At 45.7% G+C, this 20,077-nt stretch overlaps 1 protein-coding gene across 2 annotated transcripts in view; it reads left to right on the forward strand.

Moving 5' to 3' along the window:
• fut8b (fucosyltransferase 8b (alpha (1,6) fucosyltransferase)) overlaps positions 1–20,077 on the forward strand; it is an 82,011-nt gene that overhangs the window by 24,297 nt on the left and 37,637 nt on the right. The gene's annotated exons all lie outside the window — the stretch shown is intronic.

The following is a 20,077-nucleotide window of genomic DNA, read 5'->3' on the forward strand; positions in this document are numbered from 1 at the left end:
GGAATGAAAACGGATCCGGGTTTTGCTTCATCGGGAGCGCGGTGTCGGGCGGGGTAATGTATTCCAGGAGGCTGAGCATGCTAACGAGTTCATTATTCCAGCTTGGTTTAGGAATAATTACCATTTTGCATCCCAAGCCATTCAAGACTGGGTTGCTCTTGTCAAATTAAGGCAAGTGTGACTTCAGATAAATATTTGCATAAGCGTAAGTGCTGAAGGTGGGCCTGTGTGACAGACAGAGATTGGTGTGGCCATATTTGTTTGTTTTCGACATTGGCGGATGTTTATTCACATCCTCATAGATCCAGATCCTGTGGAGGAGGAAGGATGTCTGTGACGGGCGTCCAGGTTCAGGATGTGGCGATGGGAACATCACTACAGGTCAGGTCATGAACTCCTGTCACCCTTGCTTTCAGGCTAGTCTGCTTTCTAGCTCCAAACCAACAGTTTTACGGGCTTTTGCTCTATCATTTTCATATATTTGCATGAGATTGAATATGGCATGATCCCAATAAGCAGCCATGCATAGAGGCTGCATCAGATAAGAAGACTCATTTAGGTCTCAGAAGAACATCATTAATTAGAAAAAAAAAAGAACAGGCCCCTCTGTTGGTACACTTATTCCCTGACTTCCCTGAGTACACAGTCACGATGGTGGATGTGCAAATGTATCCACTGCGAGCATCAGAACTCTCCTATGCTTCATTAAATCTTTTTACACAGGTTGTCCAATCAATTTTACTGAAAAGATGGATTCAAGGACATCCCAACAGGCGCGTCGAGATACAGATTGATTATCTAAAATGTCAGTGATTTACTTTCTCTAGCAAAATGTGAAGCGTCAACACAAACAGTTTATAGGTAAAACTAATGTTTTATTCCACATCAGCAAACAACACTTGAAAATTTCACTTCACTTCATCCTCATTTTGGTGCCCAAAAGATTTAGCTTGATAGTTGCACATTGCAGTTCCTAAACCAGAGTTTGATTTATTTTTTTAACCTAGTAAATAATTCCCTCATTGGTAATGTTTGTCATTTTGTTCTCTTTTGTTGTCTTCCACATGTCACGTTACTGTTGTACCCATGATTATACTAAATGACGCCTCTGTTATTAACACACACTGCAGCGGCAAAGAAACACGGATAGCGAATAGCATGAAATGAGTTCACAAATACATTTATAATACGGCATAACGCACATTGTGTATGAGATCTAACACAAAAATTGGTAGGAGAAATGATACATTACCACAATGTTGGCGATGTGCATTGGGAGTCCCCACCCAATGGTGTTTTTCACACAGGGCCTTTGTTGTCTTGAATAAATAGACGTATTACTGGGAGTCTAGAGTTCAGCCCACACTGCTGGCTAGCCACAGGCACACGCTCAGTCTTCAAGAAGAAAAATATGTTCACTGCCCCGGCATTTGGACTGGAGCAACACGAGTAGGCTGAAATATGACTTTAACTTTCAACACTCAGAAATCCAGATGGTTAGGAAATGATTGTGACATAAACACAGAAGAGATTTTCCAAACTGAGATGTTACTCATTCCAGTTAAATGGTGTTTACTATTCTTAGAAACAACCACGTTTAGAAATCCATTAGAAGAGGAAGGAAGTGCTTCACAGTGTGCATCTGAAAATATAAAGATGTTTTCTGACTTGTGTTTCTTACGAGTCAATGGGAAAGAAAAAGAAAAAAACCTCCAAGTGTAAAAGCTCTGTCACTGTTGTAATCACATGCACAGCAGCTCATCTGTGATGTCATGTTTACACCCAGTGCACTGCGTTGATTTTTAGTGCTTATTATTAACACTGCTCCAATTAATTAATACATCTGCCCTGAAATACCCGTGGTGTGTGTGCAGCTGCTCGGCTCCGTAGTTGTGACAAAGGCTCGTGCATTTCATTTGATGCACAACCGGGATGTTGTAAACTCCTTCTTTTTTTTTTTTTTTTTTTTTTTTTTTTGCTCTCAGAAATGTGAAACTTGGAAAGAAATAATAATCTAGCAGATTTCTGCAGGGTGAATATTTAGTTGCTAGGCAACCGTTTTTTGGCATTTGACAGGAATCCTCAAGTAAAGGAGATGGTGAAAGAGGCGTTTGGGTTGGGTTGGGGGTGCGCTTGTGGCGAAACAGAAACATGAGTGGAGCAAAATAGGTTGTATGGACAAAATGGCAATTTCCCCCCAGCCTGAAGTGACCGTTGTTTTGACAAATTGGCCCACATGCAGGACAGTTGTTTACCAAACCAAGGCCATTTGAACAGCATGGACCACTATTATTGCAGCTATTTTCAAGAGCTCTTATTCAAAGCTCTGAAATTTCAGGCCATTTTCTTAGATTTCTAACTGTGATAACTGAGTTTTTAAGGTAATGTAAAGCTGCTGTGCATTTAACTACTTGAGATTGCTAAAATATAGGATTTTGTTTTTCATCTTCCCACCATGTGGCTTCTTCACAAAACTCCCCCTGCAGCAACTGTAGCTGTCCATGTTCACCCTCTCTTATCGCTGCTGTTTTTCTTTGCTCCTTCAGCTTTCTTAGTTTTCTTGTTGCCATTTCCCGCCTCTCTCAGCCCTCTGGCAACCACTGAAAAAGTCCATGACATTGATGCAGAATTTTCTTAACATGGTTCCCGATCCGAGCCCATTTTCTTTGTCAGATCGGGAGTTCGGATATTTATAATCTCGGGGCACCAGCTAATGTTATTTGCAGAGCAAAATCAGTTTAGTGCGTGTTTTCCGTAATGGTTTTGACTGCGTGGCATTGCCAGCGGCCCTGTCTTGAATGGTGGAAGGATGGCTCTAATTTGGGCTAATGGGTGACTCAGCCGTCATCATCATGTGTCCCTCAGTAGGCTGCAGATGGCTGGTGAGGCATGGGTGCAGCAGAGCCACCGTTAGACACAAACACACACACACACACACACACACACACACACAGATTGAACAACACGATGCATCAAATCAGTGGCACATGCAGCCAACTCTGACATTTGTAGAGACACATCCAACGAGAGGGGAAGGATGGAACGAGACTTGCTCAGCTATAGGTGAACAAAACGCAGAGGAAGAGGTTAATCAGCGGCCACGCTAATCGAATCATTTGTCTTCAGATTAGATGAAAGCACTGAACCTTCCCTTGGGCAATCGTCTAGGGAGATAGCTGCGGTTCTGCAGGTGTCAAATAACTGTGAAATGATAATGCGTGCAAAATGACTGCTCGCTTTTGCTCAAACTCGCCTGCGCATGCTTGAAAACGGAGACAATGCGAGCAAATTACAGCAGCGACCGGAACACAAGGTGGTTGCAGGTGTGGCCGGGATGGTGGCCCTGTGTGCTGGATGTGTGTTGTGTAATATGGGGGCAGGGTGGTGGGCATCCAAGAGCATGCTGGTCCCTGGTGGGGGTGACTGACGGAGGCCAGGCAGGAGTGCTGCAGTGCCTAGTTTACATTCCACAGAGTCAGCTAAGCTTCACCAACCCCTTCTCTGCTTACACTTTTACACACATATTGCGCACGTGCACACACACACACACACACACACACACACACACACACACACGCGCGCGCTGATGTAGTTGCAGTATCTCAGAAACATGTGCAGTGTATTTGCTCTTCCTCTTGGCCCCCTCTCGTACAAAATTCTCGCGCTTCCTACAACAACCCTTCATCATATTTCGTCTCCCATTGACAGTGTAGGCAGATAACAAACCATCTCATCTGTACCACCTATCTCCCAGCCCCCGCCCATCCCCATGTAACCTTGGCAACAGCGTCACTTCATTGCGATGGAGTGTGGAGGAGGAAGGGCGGGTGATGGGAGGTTGCAGCATGGGGGAGTTGGTCCCAGGGGATCAGCCAGCCAGTTTACAACTGTACCGAGCAGCATAGGCTTGAACCAACGCCCCACCCCCACCCCCACCCCAGAGACCCATTACCGGGGGTCAGAGCTCTGGGCAGCTGCATTGCGCAGCCCTCCGTGTGCAACCTGTCAAAGATCAGTGTCGTGACCTGAGTACATATGTCGGGGGGGTGGGGTGGGGTGGATGTCAGGATTGTGAGAAGGTAACTTCTGTCTGCTGTGGATCATCTGTGCATGAGCCGCTGAAGAAATGAGGCAGGTTACAGCTGTTTGCATTTCACCACATATTGTTGAACCCGTCCAAATGAACCAACGGCCCCTCGAGTAGATTGTGGTTTTACATTTAATTTGGCTGCTGCGATGCACTGAAATGGTATTTATGACTGGCATGTCTTTCAAACAAGGATTTAATGAAGCTTTGATGTGACTCCTCCTGTCCACGTGTTGAATTTTGTGGATTTATAATGAACTCTTTAGGTAAACAAAATACCTCTTACTGACTGTCTTTGTCTTGGTGTTTAGCGAAGACAGAAGTAGCTCATTTTTTGTGAGTGAGTTGACTTCCTACTGTTTAGTAGTACATTTTGTATGGTTGCGAGTTTTTTCATTTCTTTGTTTTGCACCGATAACGGAATCCCAACATCAAAATGTTATTTAAGCAAACTAAACCCAATGCATTTCAGGCTGATAAACTTGGCTCTCCCTTTATCAGGCAGCTTATGTGATTTTAGGCAGCTGCAATTATTGTAATTTTACATTGAAATCTGTGCTGATTCAAAGTCATGAATCAAACCAAAGCAGTAAAAGTGGCTTAGTGATCATAATAAATTTCACTTACAATGTAAGATGCAGTGGGTGGATGTAATTACATCAACACTATTAAACTGTAATGCAATGCTATGAAACAGCCTTGCAAAGAACACAAAGTCTACTTTTGTGAAGCTTCTCCTTTCTTGTCCAAAACACTGACATCCAGTAGCATATTGCAGCACAATACTACAGTGTTTCTGTTATATATTTGAAACAAAATGAAAACATTGACAACAAAATGTAATCCTGTATAAACCCAGCACACACCACAGCTGTAGAAATTACCAGTGCTCTGAGACAGTCAACAACAAAAAAATGCATTATAACCCCCACAAAAGTAGCATACTGTCTATTACCCAAATGTTGCATTGGATTGCATTAGAATTTACAGACCTTATGGTATTTGGGGACAGCAACCAATATATTCAATATAGTGACATGTTTGAACCGGAGCCTGTACAAGACGCTGTGGAGATAATTGGCTGGACTGTATGTTTGTTACACAAAGCTGGAGGCGATCAGTCGGGAGTCTTCACAGTCCGGTCGATGTGTATGACCAAGTTAGGTAACGCCGCTCTCATTAGTTTATAATAGAGCGAGAGACGTTCGAGCCTGAGCAAGGATGAGATATTTAGCTGACTCAATGAAATGTCAACTTAAACGCTGCCAAAACACAGCCTACTTCAGTACGAATACACAACTGAAAATGGATGAAATCAGGTGTCAAACAACTGGTGGGCCGAGGATTTAAGAGCCATGAGTAAACATATCCCACGCCTCCACCTGAAACTGGCTGCCAGCGTTTGGGAAATGCTGCATATATAAGTTTGCTGGCTTTCAAATAAGCCCCCCCTGTGTGTGTGTGTGTGTGTGTGTGTGTGTGTGTGTGTGTGTGTGTGTGTGTGTGTGTGTGTGTGTGTGTGTGTGTGTGTGTGTGTGTGTGTGTGTGTGTGTGTGTGTGTGTGTGTATGATCTATGTTTTTATCAGCATGCACGGCCTGTATGGCTCTTGGAATCAAATCAAATCAAGTCAAACTCATTTCATTTCCCCTCCCCCATCTGAGGAACTCCCCTGAAGTCCAGAACAAAAATAAAAGATGACATTAGGGAAGCGGGTAGACATCAAGCTGAGTGCATGTGGTAACGACGCAGAACACATGCATGCATACACGCACACGCACACACACGCACACACACGCACACACACGCACGCGTCACTACAGAAAGATAATTCAAAGCAGTGGCATGTGACAGGTCGTGTACATAATGTTCCTTCCTCTCTGCCCATGCAGTCCCACAGTTGCCTAGTTGAAAGGACCTGTAACCCAGCGTGTACAACTTTTTTTCCCCCCCAGGAGACAGCCTATAATGAGAAAGCACCATTATGGGTCCAGCAGGAGCCTGCGCCTCTGTGCTGCTGCTGCTGCTGCTGCCGCCGCCGCCCGCCACCACAGTTACCCATGAGGTCTTTCTCTTTGTTAGTTAAGGGGAAGAGCAGCCGCAGACGTCCTCTCGCTCTCTGCTTGTTAGCCAGCAGTAATGACAAGGCTGTGGGGAGCCGGGCAACAACCGGGCCAAGACGCTGGCAGCCCGTTCCCCTCTGCTGGCCCTCGGCTCACCGACAGGAAGGGGAACAGAAGCAGACACCACAGAGGACACACTGGGAGGATCGGATCCGACAGACTGAGGAGGAAAGAAGGGAGCGCAGTGGGGGGGGGATTTCTACCTCCGGACAGACCCTGACCCAGACCAGACCATTACCGACACACAAACACACACACACACACACACACACACTCAGGCACACCAGCTAGCACCCTGCCTGTTCACAGACCTGGCATTATATCAATGCTAGTGGAGCGGCGCTAAGATCAATGCGCACTTTGTACAAAATGTGCCACGTAGGTTTATGTGATTCTCCGGGATCATGTATTCACAGGGATGTGATTAGAATTTCTTAGGTGAGCGGCTGTTTGAATCGGGTGGACCTGGTAATGGGCAGCATCTTAGCTGACTTTTTTTTTTTCCAGCACAATCGAATAAAAACTCATTTTTTCATCTCAAGATACAAAATAGAATAAGAAAAACAAACTCCGCCTGTGGTGTTTCAGTACATGAAAGCAGTTTGAACGTCCGCTCACAGTCGAGTTGCTTCTATGATCTCGGGTTTAGTGGTTTCCAGATGGCCCATGTTTGGTTATGATAACGGATCTATACACAGTCATATCCTGTGTGCTGTGATAGAGGAGTGTTATCATGGTCGGTTTATTGTATTTGCGTTACACGTGATCGGATCAATAATTCAGAGGCAGGACACCCGAGTCATCTGCATGACAAGGCAACACAGCAGCATCGGATGGAAAGCAGCGGGGATATTTCTTCCTGCGCGTGTCGCGTAGTAATAAATGTTTGGATACAACATAGATTTCATTGGCCTCCGAGGGCCCGTAAACAAATGATCAGTTTGAGGGACAGAATGAGGAAGAGCCCAAACGCAGCTGACTGCCACGGTTTTGGTTTGCAGAGTTGAAACCGTCGACGGCGCCTGAGGCGGCGGACTAGCTGTTGAGGAAGGAGTTGGGTTTCTCGACTCGGCCAGTATCGATAAGTTATAGCGGGGAAGTAGTGAAGAGCCGGGGCGGGAGAGCCATGCAGGCACAGGTACTTCTTTTAGTGGTTTTTACATCAGATGAACTGCATCGCACCGCGAGTAGAGAAGACGGTAGTGTTTCCGTCTTCATTACTATCCTCGTTTTGTTGTCTTGTGCCGCAGCTCAGGGTCCCACTCGCCATCTCTTTTGGTGGATTGCGGGATCAAGTGAAACATTGTGTAAAGACTCATCTGCAGCAGTGGCGAGCAGGCACTCCCTCAGTGTATTGTTTTCCTGCCAAGTCCGCCTGTGTTCCCTCTCACCTGCTCAGGCCATCATCATCATCCTCCCCCTTCCTCTTCCTCTCTGTTTCTTCTCCCCGTGCCTTCGGGAGGACCCATCTTTCATGCGCGCCGTTGATCCGGCGTTGGCTCGGCCGGTCCTGCTCCGTGGATTCACCTGAACGGAGCCGAGCTGACTGCAGTGCCGTAGCACAATAGGCAGTGCATTATTGATTATGTTTGTGATCTAACCTTGGTGCTCAGGAGTATGCCGCCTCCTCCTCCTCCTCCTCCTCCCCGTACCCATGCATAATTTCTAAAGCGAAAGAGTCGGGTTTTTAGGTTTTTTTTCACCCTCTTATTAGAAAGTTGGGCGAACAGATTTCCAATAACTTTTGACTCGGCATTCAAGTTCAGCTCCTTCTGTTTACCCAGTTGGTGGATTTCAGCTCTGAGCCTGTCAGAGGTGAGCATTAGCACACTGGGAGAAATAGAAAGTTGGTACAAGAGAAAGAAAAAAAAAAAAAAAAAAAAGGGAGAGCTCTTTTATAAATAGATGTCATCAATCAGGGGAATGTCCTTCATTTGGCATGCGTCAGTCCTGGAGGGAGAAATGCATATTCAATCTTGAACAATGAGAAAAAAAAAAAAAAAAAAAAAAAAAAAAAAAAAAAAAAAAAAAAAAAAAAAAAAAAAAAAAAAAAAAAAAAAAAAAAAAAAAAAAAAAAAAAAAAAAAAAAAAAAAAAAAAAAAAAAAAAAATATATATATATATATATATATATATATATATATATATATATATATATATATATATATATATATATACAAATCTTGTCAGTCACAGCGCTCTCACCAGACACATGACAGCTGTGTGCAGTGGCTGATTGCACACTCAGAGAATAGGAGCTGCGAGCAAATAGAGGGGGTGAAAGCTCAATCACTGCACAAGGGAACTAAATAAGCAACAAGCCAGCACCCTCCCCAGAGAAAGATTGATGTACTTCCCCGTGTTTTCCAGACTGGAGTTAGCACCGATGTTTGGAGACAACCGACACCATGCACGTGCAACATTACGTACACGCGCCATTGAAATGATGTCTTATGTACGGCGTGGTTGACTCGTCCTAGACCGCCTTGAAGGACGGCGTCTCCGTCCCCGCGGGTCGTCTGATCCTGTGAGGGGTGGGGGGGGGGACGCGGCGTGTTGCCGGTGTCTTATCGAAAGAAGGATGCAGCTGCTCCCTGTTGGATCACATTGTTCCGCCAGCGAGTGAAGGAAGTGTTTAGTCTCTCTCTTCACTCTCCCCAAAGTCATGTTGTGTAAACTCCCGCTCCGGCTCCACCGAGTACTAACAAGGCCTCGGTGGCGCCTGAACTGGCTAGAAGGAAGGACGGCGGAAAACACTTGTCTGCAGCAAACTCGTGAATTTATTCCTCTTATTTTTCCGGCGGGAGAGACGGCGTCGTAACAGGAGGGATTGTGTTTGTGGGTGTGATTGCATCAGCTCAGCGTTAGCGCCGCCTGCCAAGCCGGGTTTTGAGCTTTTTTTTTTTCTTTTTTTTTTTCCATGTGCTGTGTTTAGCCAACGTGATTTGAGCAACAGGTGCTGCTTAGCGGAGAGGAAAGAGGTGGCGGCGGCGGCGGTTTCCTCCGGCTTCGTTAATGGGGGTCGCGAAAGACGGCGCGCTAGTATTTCCTTTTAATCGCATTTAGGAAACTTCATCCCCTAAAGGTGAGAAAGGGATTTCTTTTGTTTTAACATTTACTCTTGTATCTTTTTTTTTTTTTTTTTTATTATTGTCCTCCGGAGGAATGCAAAGTTGAACCACTTAGGGCCGAGCACGACTGAACACACTAAATAAAGCCTCTGGTTATGAAAAGCCACCGAGAGAATGTTTGCACTGTAGCCTGTAATTGTCAGTTTCATTACACTAACAACCAATGGTATATCCAATTCAAGCAAGTCAAGGCTGAATGAAGTGAATGTGATTAGTGTGTCCAGTAAAGCAGAAACGCTTCAGCAGGATTGCTTTCCTACAACACCAGAGTAAACTCTTCTTGAACCAGTGAAAGGAAATCATGCCAGCAGCCGCTGCACTGCTACATCTCGGACAAAAAAAAAAAGAAAGAAAAAGAAACCGTTCCGCACATGGAAACTTACACAATCTGTACATTTAACTACAAAAGACTTACAAACGGGTCTCCCATCGAGTGGAAGGGGCGTCGGAGGGGAAGCCGACGGGCCGAGCGGACGCACACAACAACGGCAGACGTGGCGCCGGAGTGGAAGAGACGGAGGAGACGTCGGAGACGGAGGAGACGTCGGGCGAACGAATACGAGTACGGAGCCAAAGCACAAAACACCAGCTGACGGGGACGAGGAGGTCTGTCGATACGGCTCGGGTCGTGACGCGCAGGCTGCCGCGGCGGAGGGACGGAAAAAAGGCGAGACTCTTTAAAGAGGGGACGGAGGTGGACGTCCGGCAGGTCATGAGGCGCAGACATTAGATCGTCGCCTGTAATCGTCAACCAAACCGTTCAAGCCAAGCCTCCTGGATCCCCCCCCCCCTCCCCACATTACAATGTAATTTCTCTTCATTAAGTGAGGGTAAGAGTATTTTAACTTTCTCAAACAATCCCGACCCAAAGCAAAGCAATTAAACGGAAAATTCAGTGCGAGCGTAGCCAAGTCGGTTCTTGGCAGATCCCTGTGGGGCTTTTGGTTTAAATGTCAAGCTCTTAAGCAAAAATGTATAAAGATGAGGAAGTGGAAGTGGAGCTAAAAGGAAGTCTGCGACCAGAATAAAGCAGAAGGGGGAGTCGAGAGGAGGAGGAGGGTCGCGAACACGCGAGGATGCAGTGAGGCGTGGACGAGCCACAAAAACACCCATCTCCACTTGTCAATTATTAATTTCGTAGCCGGCTTTAACATTTCTTCGTGCCGGTTGCCAGTCCGTCGCACGACCGATACAGACAGACTGAAAGCGTGCAGTTGTGGGCAATTTTGAGTTTTCACTTCATCACACTTGATTGTCTTTGGAGGAAACTGGAGCATCTGGAGGAAACTCCAGGAGAAAAAGCATACATGGAGGTTGAAGACGAGTCGGGGACTTCTTGCTCGCAGGCGACATCCTGACTGTCACTGAACTCCCAGACCGTTTTAAATGACTAATGGAATAAAATGCATTAATCTTGTCTGAGGCAAGACTTTCTTTTAAGTGGGTGACATTTCAAAATGTATGAAATGGCGCTTTGTTTTAAGAGGAAGGCTTTTGTTTGAACAGAAATGAAAGTTTTACAATCCACTCTCTTCTGCTGTTTTTTTTTTTTTTTTTTTTTTTTTTTGCTCGTGTAGGTAGAAGACAGATTTTAAGGCCAAGTAGAGGATAGATAAAAAAATGTCACTCGTTCCTGCCAACGTGCTTTCGCAGTGTGGGGATTTTAAGGTCACAGAGCAAAGCAGCTGAGGGTTGATGAGAATGATGCAGCAGAGAAAGAGGAATCTGTGAGAGAGGTGTGTTACTGCTGGTTATAGAACTTCTTTGTATTAGTCAGGACTTGGGCACTTCGGGGAATACTCTTTATCTCCCTCTCTGTCTTTGTGTCTACCGCGGCCATCTTTCTTCTGATTACCACCTCCCTGGCGCCCACTTTTCCTCCAACATTCTTCTTTTTTTTAACTTTTTTTTAAAAATTATTTCCCCCCCTCATCTGTCTTTCCTTTTGACTATTTTGTTTTTCGGTGTTCTTGCTGTCTGGGCAGTTCTTGTGCTGTTTACTTTCCCCTCTTCCTTGTTCTTAGCCTTCCCTTCTGCCAAAGCGCTACTCTCCCATCTTTTACTTTCCCCGGTCGTTGCTTTATCAGCCTCGGCCACGGAGGGGGCACTCTGACTTGTGGGGAGGGTGGTGGTGGTGGTGGAGGGATGGAGGGGGAGGGAGGAAGGAGGGGTGCGTTTGCCCTGAGCCACGGTATAATGGAAGTTAACCGCCGATAGTAAATTCTGTCGCAGAAGATGAGTGAGGTAGGAAATGTTTCCGGGGTGGGGCGCGCTGTTTATTGTGTTGGAAATGTAACTTATTGCACGAGAGACCGCCGAGCCCCCTGTCCTCGTCAATCTTGGCTTTTATTGGGAGATTGCGATGCAGGATCAGAACCATTTTTCTCAGCGTCGCCCTCTGTGGCTGGTGTCCCAGAACCGCTGGCTCCAGCCTCCAGACGCACTCTCTCCCTGTCTGTTCCCACTGCAGTGCCATTTCTCGCTTTCCCACCCGCCCTCTTAACCTGGGCTGTGGTTGCACGTCGGGCCGTCTCAGTGTGACTTCTGATAGTTGATTACAAAGGTTATGCACAGACTGCGAGCCCAGAGCCGATGTATGGCATATCCGGACAGATTTTTGAAATGTAAAATACGTTTTTCTTTTTTTTTTAAAATCCAGATCCACGTATGGAGGTGGTTTGAAATGCGATTCCAATCAGATTTCTACACATGCCTGCGTCTCAGTCCGGACGCTCTGCTGGTTCAGATCGGGATTTCTTGCGTCACTTACGACACGACACGCGGTTAACATCATTTTCAGAGAGACGGTGAGCGGAGTCTGTGCAGGGTGCGATCACAAAGTGTAGATTCTGTCGCCGTGGAAATCAACAACGACAACAACAACACTCCGCCGAAATAAACCGTCTGCTGCCACTTCCATGTTGGAAATCCGCATCACCAGCGTAGCTGCACATACGTCGTTACCACAGCAACCCATGCAGATAGGTTGGTGACATCTGGACACAAACAAATCAGATCTGTTCACTTGCAAATAACAGTGCAGACACACTGCGTGTCCTAAAATCCGATTTGCCTGCACGTTGAAGCTAAAGAGCCTGAAATGCCTGTTGTATCTCCTGAGTTTGATTATCTCGAAATGAGAAAGAGGGATGAGCGAACATAAGAGAGTGCCATCAGATCACTCTGACCGAAATACTTTCTTTTTAAAGCCTCTTTTATTTTTATTTTTTTTATTTTGTATCACTTTCGGAGTGGATTGCAGACAAATTATAAGACTTGTAATCACAATCTGAGCCCGACCACTTCCAAGCTTCGTTTCAAAGCTCTGATTGTAATCTGAGCGGAATCCATGCTCGGTGGATCCAGGCGTATCACATTATGCGTCGCCGCATATTCAGATGATAAAAATCACACAGTTTAGCACAGTGTAACAGTAACTGTTCTCCCTCTCTGTCCTCTTTATTACTCTTCCTCTTCCTCCCCTGCCTGGCCACTGATTTTCTCCTTCTTCGCCCGTGTCTCTCTTGTGTATTCAGCCACTCATTAGAGCACTTTAAAGTGACTGAATGAAGGTTGGCACCCTCTGTATGGGGTCACTACAGGCCCCGCCACGCTCCCCCACCGCCCCTACCTCATCCCTGGCCCCCGAGGCTGCGAAAGGTCAGCCGTCATTGGGACTCATTATGAGTAACGGAAACCGGAACCGACAGTGAGAGTGTGCGCATCCCAGCAGCAATCTAGCTCAAGGTAGAGAGATAACGCAGACCTTGTTCTAACACTTTCCCGTTGATCGCAAATAATGACGGTCAAGGTTCTTCGCTGCGCGCGCTCTGTTTATTGACGCCGCTGTGCATAAAACACAGGATCAACATGCAATTTCCCCCCAAATAAACACTCAGTCAAACTCTCACACACAGACCGACACTTAACGTCCCGTCTGCCCCCTGCATGGCGTACGCACACACACGCACACACACGCACACACACGCGCACACACCCGCACACACACTTGCACCGTTGCAGAGACAGTTCATCACCCTCACTGACACGGTGAATTTACAATGCCGTCCTTGACCACGTCTGAGCCCCCGAGACCCACCTTCACTTGTCAGGAGACAGATTGGGTTGGCAGGTGGGGCCCCCGCCCAGGTCCTCGTTTTTATTTGGACATAAAAAGTCATAAAAACCGAAGAATGATTGGTGCATTTTACTGCTAATCATATGTCCCTCCGTCCCAATTAAAAACTTGTTTGCATAAACTGTCAGCACAAACAAGCTGCACCCCTCCTCCTACTGGGCCACTGAGGTGTGTGAAGTTGCGTGTGTGTGTGTGTGTGTGTGTGTGTGTGTGTGTGTGTGTGCGGGGGTCCCTATCTTTGTGTCACCGTGTGAGAGTGCGCGTGCACGTGTGGATGGGCGTGCGCGTGTATCCTGCTGTCAGCGAATTCTCCACAGAGATAACCTTGAAGGAGAGGCTGTGTGCTCGGCTCTGATACTGAATGCCAAGCTGCAGCGGGCTCAGCGGCTGCGTGGCTGGAACTTCCCTGAGACCTTTAGCCACTTCTGTGAGACTTAATCCCAGAGTTGCGATGAGGTGGGCTGCCTTCAGTGCTCGAGTGGAGGCACTGCTCAGATAGTTGGTTCTCCAAAATGAAAGTGTGTCTGACGACACGACCCTTCTTTGAAAAGAGGAGGCAAATATTTTATTTATTTATTTATTTTTTTTTTTTTACTCCCTGCTTCTTATTAAATTAGACCATTTCTCCATTAGAGTCTGAATGTTAACATTCACAGGCTGGTTATTGGCCGTTTTTTGTGTACTTTATGGGCGCAGCTGAATTAACACATTTAACACAATTTCGGAATATGCATCAGGTGAAAACAATATAAGGTTGAATAAAAGCTCTTCAAACTACATTTTTGACTTAAGGTTAAACAAAACTACTTGTCAATAAGACAATGCAAGACCCGGCTTAGTGGATTGTTTTTAAGTGGCGCAAATCTTTTTGCCAAAATTTGCAATCAATCAGTTTAAAGAGGACCTGTTATGCTTTACTCTTGTTTCCTGTCATAGAAATTATCTTACACTGTCCAATGTTCATATTAAATGCCGTCAAAGTTTTAAAACAAGGAGGTAAACGTATGTCAAAGTATTTCCTTTTTGAAAAAAGCTCAAATTTCAGACTGAATGATGAAGTTGTCACGAATGTCTGTGTTTGATATGTTTTTTTTTTTTTTTTTTTTTATTTTATCTCAGTCTAAAAAAAAAAAAAACACTTTTGAAAAATTGCAACAAATATTACACCAATATCAGTCAGCCACCATGTGTAAGTTCTCTGTTAATCATCTCTGGATACACTGAGGACGTGACCTCGGTGCATCCGGTGTTAGCTGTGAGCTGTATATATTAAAACTCATTGCATTTACTTTGGGCGTCGTTGCCCTTTACTCTTCCGGCTCACCCTTGATCGGTTTTCTTCTAGTTCCCCCCCCCCCCCGCTTGACACCCCGCCAGGCTCTCTCTCTCTCTCTCTCTCTCTCTCTCTCTCTCTCTCTCTCTCTCACACTTTCTGCCTTTCAGCTTAAGTTAATGGACTCCTGCACATTCAGCTTAGAAATGTTGTGAAGTAAACAGAAGCTCATGAAATATTCACCACTCGTGTGTGTGTGCGGGTGCGGGTGTGTGTGTGTGTGTGTGTGTGTGTGTGCGCTGCGGGGCCAGTCAGCTGTTCCGACCCAGGTGACTCCCACACACCCACTCATGGGCGCACACACAGATCATATGAAACACCTGGGGGCACCCCAAAAAGCTCAGGGTGTCTCCGCTTCCTGGCTCCGGGCCAACAGAGAAGTGAGCGGGAGCGCTGGGAGTGGGAGCACTCCGCTGCTGAGTGAGTCAGACGTGCGCTGGTATTCATATATTGATGGAAAAAAAACACCACAGCGTCCCACTCAAAATTTAATGGCAATGTTTTTGTTGCAAATGGCAGGAAACCGGGGAGCGAACATTTAAGATTACAATCCTTCTTCCTGCAACATTTGTGTTGTTTCCCCTGCTGCTGCTTCTATTTGGGAATGAATACATTAATATCTGTTTTTAAGTGCCCTTTCGTATCTCATTTCTTTTGATCCACCACTAATCGTCTTGTTCTGGTGCTTGTACACTTTAAAATAAAAATGTGTCAGCCCTGGTATGATCCGTCCCGTGGGAACAGGAGGTCTGAAAAGGTCACTGCACTGAGCCTCCAGACCAGCTGAGAAAATAACCAGAGAAGCTGCTAAGAGAGGCCATTTGTAGGAAACTGTAGGAAATGAGTGTAGCTTTATGGCGCTAAAGAAGGCTGTTTCTCAAGAACAGCTTGCTCAGCAACCCTCCCCGGATAAATAATGGTTAAAAATTGCCACCGGAGTCGGTGTTGATGTTTCTCCTGCTGCATTTCTGCAGTCCAAACACCTGCAAGATGTCCCCCTGCATTCTGCTCATAAGCTGATATTGAGAATCGGGTGTCTCAAACTGGTGATATGCCGGGACAGAAAATTCTAAACGGTATTGACTACTTTGGCAGTATCAGCACAAATTCATCTGCTGTTCAATCATAGGTCCGATTTAGCTTCATCTGTCAGGTAGATATTTTCTGCATCACAGCTTTGAATGTGTAAACAGCTTTTCCACTTTCATTTTTTGTCCCCATCGGCGTTCTTTCAGTGCTGCTCTGCGTTTGTTCCTGATCCTCTCCTACCTGTCTGTTTTCCAGACACGCATATCTCCACCACCGCGCTACATACCGTGACATGCACCACATCTCATCACATCCCCTTTAGGGTTGCCCCTAGCAACACACACCAATACAATCTCCTGCACCCACACAGATGATACGTGACAGTAGAGCTATATATGGTGTAGGTGACGCTACCTTCCAGTTGTCCTCAAACTGGAGTGGTTGCGCCGGTGTAATAGGAGACGCTCTCGGCCGAGCCCCATGCATAATTCAGTAGTGGATCTCATCGCGGTGCTTATTGTCTGGGGACCGCAGGCCGGCTGATAGATGACCTCTGCTGTGGCCCTTAGTCACACCGAAGAATCGCCAGGAGGGCAGAAAGCAGGTCATCTGTGCTGACCCCGCAGGCTCCTGCATGTTGCTGCAGCACGGGGACAGCGCGACCGTCCACCCTGCAGTACCACATGCACCGCACCAGCGTTTTCCGTGAAGGGCGTCAGGGGAGAGGGATGATGTTGGAAACGCAAGGTCATGAGGAAGAATTGGGGGGCGGGGGGCGGGGGTGGAGGAGGAGGAGGAAGAAATCGAAAAAAAAAAAAAAAAAAAAAAAAAAAAGAGAAAAGGCCAACTGCTCTGAAATCCCACTGTCAGCACATCTGTCACACAGTCCAACTTAGAATGATTGTGCCACAGTGGGGCGCTTTTATTTATTTATTTGACATTATTATAATTTCCATTATTTATATCCCTGTTTGGACTCGATGGCAAATGTGAGGAGGTTTGAGAAACTGCAGAAGTGTTCCGCGCTTGGCTCAACTCGGCAATATTTCTGGTGGAATATTCCACTGGCAGATCTTCATCAGTAGAACAAATTGTAGTCGAGTATCATCGTAGAGTAACATTTTCTCTTTAATCAGGCCATATTTCTGCAGACACAAGACTCAATAGATGTCTTTTCATTCTTTTAATTATAAAACTCAGCTATCTGAAACTATATAATGTCCTTTGCCACTTCATCACAGCCAAGGCTAAACTGAAAGGCAGGATGAAAAGGAGCTATAAAACCAGTCTTCACTCATTCTCTGAAGCCATTGACTGGATTTGATAACTGTCATAATGTGCCGTTAGTAATGATGCCTCTAACTTTAAGACAGAATTAAGGAGTAATCCTGCAGGTTTTGTTCAGATGGAGTGTGTCTCTTTAATTATGATCATTAGGGGGGGGTTCATGGCGAGCGGTTGATCCCAGGTTGTGTTACCTAACCTCCCAGTGATGTGACCAGATTATCTCGCGCTGTTCAACAACATAGACAAAGAGCATTATGTTGAATTTGCTTTTGCTATTACCATTGCTAGACTGAGGAACAAGTTCAGCTAAAGTGTGAGAAGCAAATTTGGCTGTGATTTTCCAGAAATGAAAACTGCAGCGGATGTGTTTTTCATTGTGCTTGCTCTTTTATATAAATACTATATTCACACACTCTTATTTATAGAAACGACCATAGCGTCGTCTTTTCAGGCTGTGATTAGGCCACTATGGCGGTTTAGTGTTGCAATTTGATAAGGCCGGGGATGAGCACTGGGTGAGACATCCTGACTTTTAATGTTTTGTGTAAGTGATGCTTCAGAAAAGCTGAGTCCTACGATTCCCATAAACCAACCCAATCGTTTTTCATTACAAAGTCTCCAACTGTGAAGTGGCCTCGTGTGAAATTCAATGCCTCCAGTTTGTATTAATTGAATGTTCAAGGCCTAACTCAAGACCGCATGGTGACTTCTCCGACTTTAGAAAGCTCCCTCCAGAGCCACAGAAGACAATTCCTGGATGTTCATTTCTAAAGATATCCCAAGGCTGATCGAGGCTTTTTTTTATTTTTTATTGATCAGTTTCTGCTATGTTGAACAATTTTTGGCTTTGATGTTTTGTTTTACGTCAACTGTCGCAATGGTTGACATGAACAAAGAGTACAATTCGTGGCAAGATAAAGAAGTGTACTCTGACATAAAAAAAAAACCCAAAAAACCTTAACATAGAATGCAGGCAATATTTTCCATAATGCATCACATACCTATTACATCTTAAGCATATACATTGTATTGAGTTGTAATGAAGTTGAAGTTTTCACTGAGCAGCTCAGTTATCTAGGAAAATACAAGTATTGGCACAGGACTCGGTATCGGCAGATACTCAATATTAAAGGACTCAAATCGAGGACAAAAAAACTTGAGACATCATTATTGTTTTCCACAAATTTCTAATATATCGATATAGTATTTCTAGCCGAGCTTAACTTTCATGTATAAGTCGAACATCTTGCTGGAAATTTTATCCCAAAATGTTTTTATATCCGATTTGGCAGCAGTCTTCCGTCCCATCCAGATGGTTTATATTTATCAGCTTTCGTGTGCTGCACACAAACCCTATTAGGGTTCGTCAAACACAGTGACAAGGGTTTATGCAGACTGGCTTTTAGTAAAGTCCTAGCCGTGCATTAGCCGGTGGAGTGCTATCCTCTTGCGCCTCTTATTTTCCATAATGAAACACAGCTCAGCACATCTTTGTGCTGCATGCATAAATAGGAGCCACCCTCGTGTCAGCCTGGGTTAGTCACAACAGGAGCACCAGCAAAGAAGGCATGTCTGCACATATTTCAATAATCCCACATCATTCAATGGGAAATGCGGGAGAATCATTTGCACCTCATTGTTTCAGTGATCTCAGCTGCTGCGTTTTGGGGCAGAGTGCAACAATGAAGCATGAACAGTCTCTATGGTATTACAACATGGCACCATTTATGTCCTACATATCAACTATGCTGCCACGGTAAACATGATGAGCTACTGTTAACCTACTTCTATGGTGCCGGGCGAACCCCGGCAGGAACATTTCCCTCTCTCTTGAAGGCACTCAGGAAGAAACACCAGAGACACTGTCAATCAACCCCATCCCACCAGCGCCACTGACAAAGTCTGAGATGCTTGGAATTATTCCAGCATGCTGTGGTGCACACTCCGAGATGATAGGACACACATGTACACACACACACACACACACGTACACTTACACACACACTTACACGCACACACACACACACACACACACACGTACACACACACACACACACACACGCTACACTTACACACGCACGCATCTGCCAGTCTTCATCGCATCACAGGCCGAGTCTCAGTTGTGTGGCAGGGCTTTGTTGGGGAGTTGACAGCGAAGGTTGCTTCATAAACCCGGCACGCGTCCATCACCATCTCCCCCGCTGCTTTAGGATGAAGGGAAGTGATGATCCAGGGATTTTTCGTTCCCTCTGCTCCATTAGCTCGCTGCATCACCTTGACAATGTTGCATTCTGTCACAGAGGGCTACCGGGACGACAGTGGGCATTTGCGATGTGGGGGGAAAAATGCTCGGGGAGAAGTTTGTGGGATTTAGTCGACTTGCAAAAAAAAAAAAAAAAAAAAAAAAAAATCCATTAACTGTGGGTCTTAGTCGTGCAACAACTAAGAGTGGGAGGGGAGGAGGTGAGTGGGTTGTGGTAGGCTGTGGGTGAGGATGCAGTGTTGGGTTTTGAGGAAATAAAGATGCGTTCTTGTTCGTATGGTGGCTTCTGAATGTGTGTCTGATGTACCAGCGGGCAAGACGTTGAAAGTGGAACATCCCCTGTCTTGCCTCCACAGCAATGCAGCGCAGCTCAGGGACTCAACATCGCCATGTGAATGCAAATTGCAGTGTCACGCTGATCAATCCTGCAGGCTGCTGAGACGGGGTTATGTCGGGACCAGTCAGCAGCATCTTGGCTGTCGGTCTGTCTGCCCTGTTCTGTGCTCTTTGTTTCTGCATGGCACTCTCTGTCTCATGCTCCGCTCTCCTCTTCAGGAGTATTTGTCTGTCAGGCTAACTTGGCGAATACTTCAGTGGTTTATCCTCGTCAGACCTAAAAGGTCAGAAAGTATTTGCAAATCAAAATGTTGTGCAACAGGCTCAACTAACTTTCCGTGTCTTTCTTTGT

This window comes from Brachyistius frenatus, unplaced genomic scaffold (genome assembly GCF_029030835.1).
Source record: "Brachyistius frenatus isolate BFR_SWC_R1_liver_20210118 unplaced genomic scaffold, ASM2903083v1 Contig_76, whole genome shotgun sequence".
Classification (NCBI taxonomy): Eukaryota; Metazoa; Chordata; class Actinopteri; family Embiotocidae; genus Brachyistius; species Brachyistius frenatus.